A 7,500-nucleotide genomic window follows, 5' to 3' on the forward strand; every position below is an offset into this window, starting at 1 on the left:
CACATACACACACTAGGGTAGGGGGACAGGACCAGTCACTGGTGGTAATCGGAGCTCTTGATTGGTACAGAGCGGCTGTGATGTCACATTAGATCAATGTGAGCTGCTGGGTCTAGCTGTTGGCAGGATGTGGTGAAGAGACACGTGTGCGTGTGCGCGTGCGTGCGCGTGCGTGCGCGCGCGCGCCGGACCTATGTTTACCAGCATTGCTCAGTGCATAAAAACTAATGAGGAAGGTAATTTAATTTCCCTCAGGTGTGTGGGACGCCTCTGCCACCATTGTGTCATTTGCTGGGAAATGGTCCATTTTATTTGACAACGAGCAGCAGTTGTGTGTGTGTGTGTATGCAAGTCAGTCATGGTGTCCCTGTTGTATTGTGGGGCGGTGAGCACAGTTTTTCTGTGTATCTAATTTCTGAAACTTTTAGGGTGCAGCCAAGTGGATTTACATCCCGTCCCAAGTGCAAAGAGAAGGGAGTGTGTGTGAGTCGTTGCTTTATCTGTCCCCTCTTGCACTTAACACACACCGTCCCACCACTGCAAAACTTTACTACCATAGTACTACACCACTATGACAGTGCACAGAGCCTTTAGTAATACAGTGCAACTTGGTCATTGACATTCTGGTAACGTGTCCTAAGACAGTGGTTTTCAAAGTGGGGACTAGGGGCTGCAGCATGTTGGAAGAAAAAGGATAGCAAAACATTTTTTAAAAATAATTAATGTTCTCCAAAATAAACTGTTCCGAACTACAGTATAATAATGTATTGTCTCTGAGCATACCATCTCTCATTTTATTTATCCCACAGGGTTCCCACGGGTCATGGAATTTCATAAAAGCTTTTCCAGTCATGGAAAATCATGGAATTTTAGCATTTTGCATACACAGTCATGGATTATCATGGAATTTTCTTAACAGTAAAAGCAAAAACTTTTTTGTTTGGTGTATAACATAGTTTCTTACTGGTTATACTACAACGCTTCACCAGAGACGGTTCAGTTTCGCGCCGTAATTTGCTACATTCTAGAATGCAATGAGCCCACTGAAGTCTGGTTGTGGCTTGGCGTCTGCTCTTGGGGTGAAGATAGACTTCAATTCTCACACTTTTAAAAACTTTTTAACGTCATTTCTCTTTATGGAAGTGGTCATGGGAATTCTGTTTTTTGAGGTCTGTAAAGTTATGGAAAATCGTGGAATTTTAAGCTTATATCTGAATTAGAGTTGGAACCCTGATCCCTGATTGGGGCACTGAAACAAACGGTTGTGAAAAGGGGTGTGCAAAAATATATGGTTCAAGACCTATGTCAGGGGGCCCTTGGCTGGGTGGAAGTTTGGGAACCCCCTGTCCTAAGGGGTTAAGTGAGGTACTAGAAGAGACTTTGTAATTGCTCTTGTGGCACTCCATTTTTCTCTCTCACTGTATCTCTCCATCTCCCTGTGTCTCACACACACACACACACACACACACACACACACACACACACACACACACACACACACACACACACACAGTTTTGTGAGTACTAGAGCAAGACGAGGCTGTGTGAGGTCCCATTTGGCTCCAATGCTTGTAAGAGAGAGGGAGTGAGTGAGCATCGCAGAGCTTTGCGTGCGTGCGTGTGTGTGCGTGCGTGTGTGTGTGTGTGTGTGTGTGTGTGTGTGTGTGTGTGTGTGTGTGTGTGTGTGTGTGTGTGTGTGTGTGTGTGTGTGTGTGTGAATCGCGTCCAGACTAGAGTGAAAGGCGGTGCTGAGCAGCGCGCTGGGTAATTTACAGTGGAATCCCATTAGAGCGTGACCACACACACACTCGCAGTCAGTCAGACACACACACACACACACACACACCCACACCACACCACACACACCACAAAGAGACAATCAGACACAACACAGTGAGACAGTGCGCACACACACAAACAAACAAAGACACACACACACACACACAGCCTTACATGCCTGATGTCACGGAGCTGTGTTTTAATGGGTTGTAAACGGTGATAAGGCGCTCGCTGTAATCTGTCACCAAAGGCGCTTTCCCACTCACAGCGAGTCGCGTCCTCTTGTTGTTTTATTCTTCCTACCTTGCTTTTCTCCGCTGCCAAAGTGTGCGTGCGTGCGTGTGTGTTAGTTAATTCAGGGAGGATGTGTATGCACTATAAGGCTGTGTGTGTGCGCATGAGTGAGTGTTCTTTTGATTGCGTGCTTTAATTCGGGGATATGTGTGTGTTGAGGCGTCGTGTTTCTGCGTAGCCCACAGGCCTGTTTGCCATTAGCAGATCCCCACTGTGTGGAGAGAGCCTGAGACACACACACACACACACACACACGCACGCGCGCGCACACACACGCACACGCACACACACACACACACACACAGTCAAAGGGAGTGTTCGCCTCGCACTGCAGTGTCTACTCTTGTTTAACGGTTGGTGTTGTAAACAGCCATTTCTCTGTGGTTGTAATGGGCCATTGAAATGGGTGAGACAGGGTGCATTGCATGGAGGAAGAGGGAGCTATACGATTACGGGGGGGGGAAATGAAAAAAGGGGGGGGGGGGGGGGCGCAGTCCGCTAAGCCCCCCCACATTTGGGCTTGCATGCCCATGGGGACCCCGGTTCGAGTCCGGACGGGGTCATTTCCCAGCCCTACCCCATATCTCTCTCCTGATCATTTCCTGTCTCCTCTCACACTGTCCTGTCATAATAAAAGCCCAAAAAGCCCAAAAAAACATACTTAAAAAAATTGAAATCACGTGCTGGGATGCATGGTTGGAGGAAGAGAGGAATAGGGTGTTGGTGTTAGTCTAGAGAATGAGGCGTTGTGTAACGGAGGAGAGGGGTACCAGGTAGGGCTGGGTTCAAAAGATCGAATTGTGATCCAATATCGATTTACGTCCGAGAAGTGTGATATCGATTCACAACTTTGTGGATCGATCTTTTGCCGATGATTATAGGTACTATTTTCTCAACCACATCCCGTAGCTCTCTTCCACATTCATGTAGGCTACATGCACAAATACACACGGCCAAGTAAATAGTGCCAGTGTTTTCCCACCTCTCTCATACCAAGGTATTTCATGTTTGTGTGAGTATCAAAGGCTGAGAAATGTAGGTTTTTATAGCCAGTCTTAAGAATTCGGGGCATAAATGGGTTAAAGGGACAACCCAGCAGCAATACAGAAGATCGATATCGAATCGAATCGAATCGGATCGGATCGTGGATCGAATTGGATCGTGACCTTCTGGATCGGAATCGAATCGATCCAGGAAATTTGGATCAATTCCCAGCCCTAGTACCAGGGCGTTGGGCAAGGGGGTAGACTACACGCCATGGTGGGAAGAGGCAAAGGTGGTGGTGGGTATTGTGTAACAGGCTACGGACTACATTGTGGGCATTTGGGGAGTAGGGGAGGTGCGATTGGATTGGGAGGGGGATAGCTGTTGGGGGTTCTATAGTGGGGCATTGTGTAACATGATGTTTAGTTTAGTTTGTGTGTGTGTGTGTGTACTTGTTGTTTTACTCTTTATTTAAAAAAAAAAAAACTAACCCCTCTTTGCAACTGCACTTTTTGTTCTGTATATCTCCTGTGCACTTTGTATTTGCTTGTGATGTTGGCTTGATTATAACCAAAGCGACTTTCAAAAGCGGACATAAAGTGGTGAGACATTGGTGCAGACTGCACACTGGGGGGCATTTGGGGCAGGGGTTCACTGACCTGACGTGGTGTTTATTTGGTGTTGATGGCGAGCTGTCATGCTCTAGTTGGGATTTGTGTGCGTTGTAAAGTATGGTTTGGCTGCGTGCCATCTCCTCACATGAACCACACACACACATTTTCAGACTCACTCACTTGAAAACAGTCACACCGGTGTGACGGGAATGTTTGGGCAATGAAAGTTCTATAGAATTCTGGGTGCCATACAGTACAATTTGGAATTTTAGAATATTGCATTGTTATGGAACACATGACAACAATGTTCAAAAACCCACACTCTTAAAGTTAACATAATCACACAGAGCAGGTAATGAGTTTGAGTGCGGATGCTGAGCCCTTTCCTCTTCTATTTTTCTCTCACTCACTACTTTTATTCATTCCATCTCCACCACACCACACCACACCGTTACTTATAGAACTGGCTGATTTGAAATAACAGATATGCGACCACGAGAGCGTAGACCTGCTCAGTGTAAAATGGAGCAGGATATAATTTACACACACACACACACACACACACACACACACACACACACACACACACACACACTTGGTAAAGTCCCCCTGTTGCGCTAGGTTATTACCCACTCATCAGAAGCAGGCGGCGACTCCTGCTCACTCGGCGCTCCAGCCAATATCATCGCTATGGTTACCGGGCGGCAAGCGCGCTCTCTCACTCTCGCTCTCCTCTCGTTTCCCGGCTCCAATCATGTGTAATGGTAACGAGCGTTTGAGTAGAGATGGACGCACACACGTGGAGAGATGCTGCGCAATAGAGGGGGAGGTGATTAGATGTAAAAACATCAGGAGTGAGTGAGTGTAATATAGCGAGTGGTATAGATTTGTGGTATGGGGTGGTGGGGGTCATCTGGGCTAGTAGATCTGGGTGTTTTATGTAGTGCAGGTGGGGGGTAATCATCAGAAGTGAGTGAGTGTAGGTAATATAGCGAGTGCAAACTTTTTGCCTTAATTAGGGAGTTGGAGGGGGGGGTTGGCCATGTTTGTTTGTTTTTTTTTGGGGGGGGGGGCATCTGTGTGTTTTATTTATGCATATGGGGTGGATGGTGAGGCGGAGGAGAGATTGGGTGTTACACCCTCAAAGGTGAGTTGAGTGTATGTGTAATATAGTGAGTGCATTTTGCGGTGTGGCCTTAAGCCCTGCCAACAACAGGTGTGTGTGCGTGTGTGTGTGTGTGTACACGGTATGTCTGCCGAGCGTCTGGTGCTGTGTGTGTGGGTAGGTAGGTAGGTAGGTAGGTGAGGTAAGATGAGCATCCTTCCCCCGTGCAGGGCCCCTCGCCACAGCAAGGATTGTGGGTATTGGGTTCAGCTGGCCCGCATACATTAACCCAACACACACACACACACACACACACTGTCGTCACAAGCACACGCGCACATACACACACACACACACACACACACACACACACACACACACACACACACACACACACACACACTGTAGCATGTATTAACCCAATACGCACACACACTGCCGTCATGCACTGTGCGCGCGCACACATACGTTAACTCGACACACGGACATAAACACCGCAGTCTCTCGCCACACACACACACACACACACACACACACACACACTGCATACATTAACCCAACACACAGCTCAGCCGTCTCCCCTTACCAGCACAGCTCCCCATCATAGTCTCTCTCTCTCTCTCTCTCTCTCTCTCTCTCTCTCTCTCTCTCTCTCTGTCTCTCTGTGTGTCTCTCTCTCTCTCTCTCTCTCTCTCTCTCTCTCTCTCTGTCTCTCTGTCTCTCTGTGTGTCTCTCTCTCTCTCTCTCTCTGTGTGTCTGTATATCTGTCTGTCTCTCGCCTTTGGAATCGGTCCGTCCGTCAGAGGGGTGGAGCAACGGGGGCAGGCTAGCCTAAATCGCCTCTGCTAAGGGTTCAACTGGTTCAGTGATTCCCCACCAGGTAGTAAGTGAGATTTGCCACAAGGGGTACGCGAGCCCACTGCTGGCACGGGCAAATGACTGCACCGGGCCTACTGGTCCCAGGCCCAGGGGCCCTGAAGCTTGATCCTCTATATTTGCATTTTCATATTTTGCGTAAATATCACTTTTTAACTTACTGTATTTTCGCATTTTCTCAGGGGATAATCCCTCACCCTCCCGAACAACATAGACTCTTACGCCTGGCCCAAAGCCCTGAACCTTTTTGTGAATTAGCAACACCCATGGAGGGATGCCTTTCTCGTTGTGTAACCCAGGGGCCATAATCTGGCATCATAATCTGTATTGAGTGTGGAAGTATAGTAATGATACAAGAGAATGAAGCATAGCTGCATTTGGACAGATGAAGAAATGTGTACCGGTAGTAGAATTTGACGGGGGAAGTTCCCAGAGTGCCTTGCCATATCCTGCTTCTGAACTAATAATAATAACTTTTTTTTTTTCTTTTTTTTTTTTTTATTGCACATTTCGTGGGACCCAAGGTCGCTTAAGGCCGGCCGGGGACATGCTTGCTGTGTGCCTAAGGCCGGCCGCACACTGGCTCCGACAGCACACGAACATTGCATTGATAGTCAATGGGCGGCGCCGACAAAATAGAACTTGTCTCTAATTGCTATCCGACATCGGGGGGGCAGATGTAGCCAAGCCGTGCCCTCCTAGTGACGCAACAGCTTCAGCGTTGCTGCCAGTCAGGTCAAGAGCGGTGCAGCCTACTTTCTGAGTTCCCGGAAAATCTGGAACTCCTCCCACTTTGTTGGGAAGCAAACAATCATTTGCAAACCAAGGGAGGACGTTTGGGAAATGGCGTTAAGAAATGTTAATTGTTATGCCCTTGGTCAGACCAAGTCTCGAAGAGATTTGAAAGTCGATGATAATCAGGCTAGGGCAGATGGCCATCGGGACTCCCATTAATGTTTTGGCACCATTGTTTGAAATGTTGCTGCGCACGCGTATCCTGCAGCAAGCATGTCCCCTGCCTTTCAAAAGACCATGGGGCTAGAGAATTGGGGGTAGGGCGGTTGAGGACTAAAAGGCCTCAGTACTCTGTACCTTATTCCCACGGATGTCTGGAAAACGTCTGGAATGACGGAATTATTTTTAGAATCTCCTTCGTTGGCCAAACTGCCGGCCATTCAGTCGAATCGGCACAAGGTGTGTTTGTTTTGTGCGTGCGGGCGTGTGTCCGCGCTCGTATAACGTGTAGCGTGCCTTGTGAACTTGCAGGGCTTTGCGTGCGTTTTCCGGAAAACGTCCTCACCACAATTGGGGTTAATGGGCGCAGCACTAGACATGACTCCAGACTGCAACTTTACTACCTGCCTCTGTGTGTGTTTTGACTGCAATTGTTTACTCATCATTGTCCAAACTGCAATGGGTTTAATGGGCACTGGGCACAGACGTGGCGCAGAACTGCAACTGCAGTACCTTTCTGCAGCTTTGTGTGTGTGTGTGTGTGTGTGTGTGTGTGTGTGTGTGTGTGTGTGTGTGTGTGTGTGTGTGTGTGTGTGTGTGTGTGTGTGTGCAGGGCTGGTAGTGTTCAGGCTCCATGCCTGATTTCAGGCTTGACAAGAGTTTGCAAAAATAAAAACATTGATAATAATTAGCCATTAGGTTATTCTTATCTCAGAAAGTGTTACAGGTTCAGGGTTTTCTTCTATCAGGCTTGAGTAATGGTCATACACAGGCTATTAAATGTTTGAATAATGTGTCAAAATAGGCCTACGTTGCGTCACTACGCAGTATCTTGTCGTCGTCGTTACAGCAGGGGAAAAAGTTCAGGCTCAGGATTTTTTTTCACTATCACCC

General features: G+C 47.7%; 1 protein-coding gene across 2 annotated transcripts in view; it reads left to right on the forward strand.

Annotated features, from left to right (window-relative positions):
- Window positions 1–7,500, forward strand: part of kif18a (kinesin family member 18A) — a 51,803-nt gene that overhangs the window by 13,464 nt on the left and 30,839 nt on the right. The gene's annotated exons all lie outside the window — the stretch shown is intronic.

The sequence above is a fragment of the Engraulis encrasicolus genome, chromosome 23, assembly GCF_034702125.1.
Source record: "Engraulis encrasicolus isolate BLACKSEA-1 chromosome 23, IST_EnEncr_1.0, whole genome shotgun sequence".
Lineage (NCBI taxonomy): Eukaryota > Metazoa > Chordata > Actinopteri > Clupeiformes > Engraulidae > Engraulis > Engraulis encrasicolus.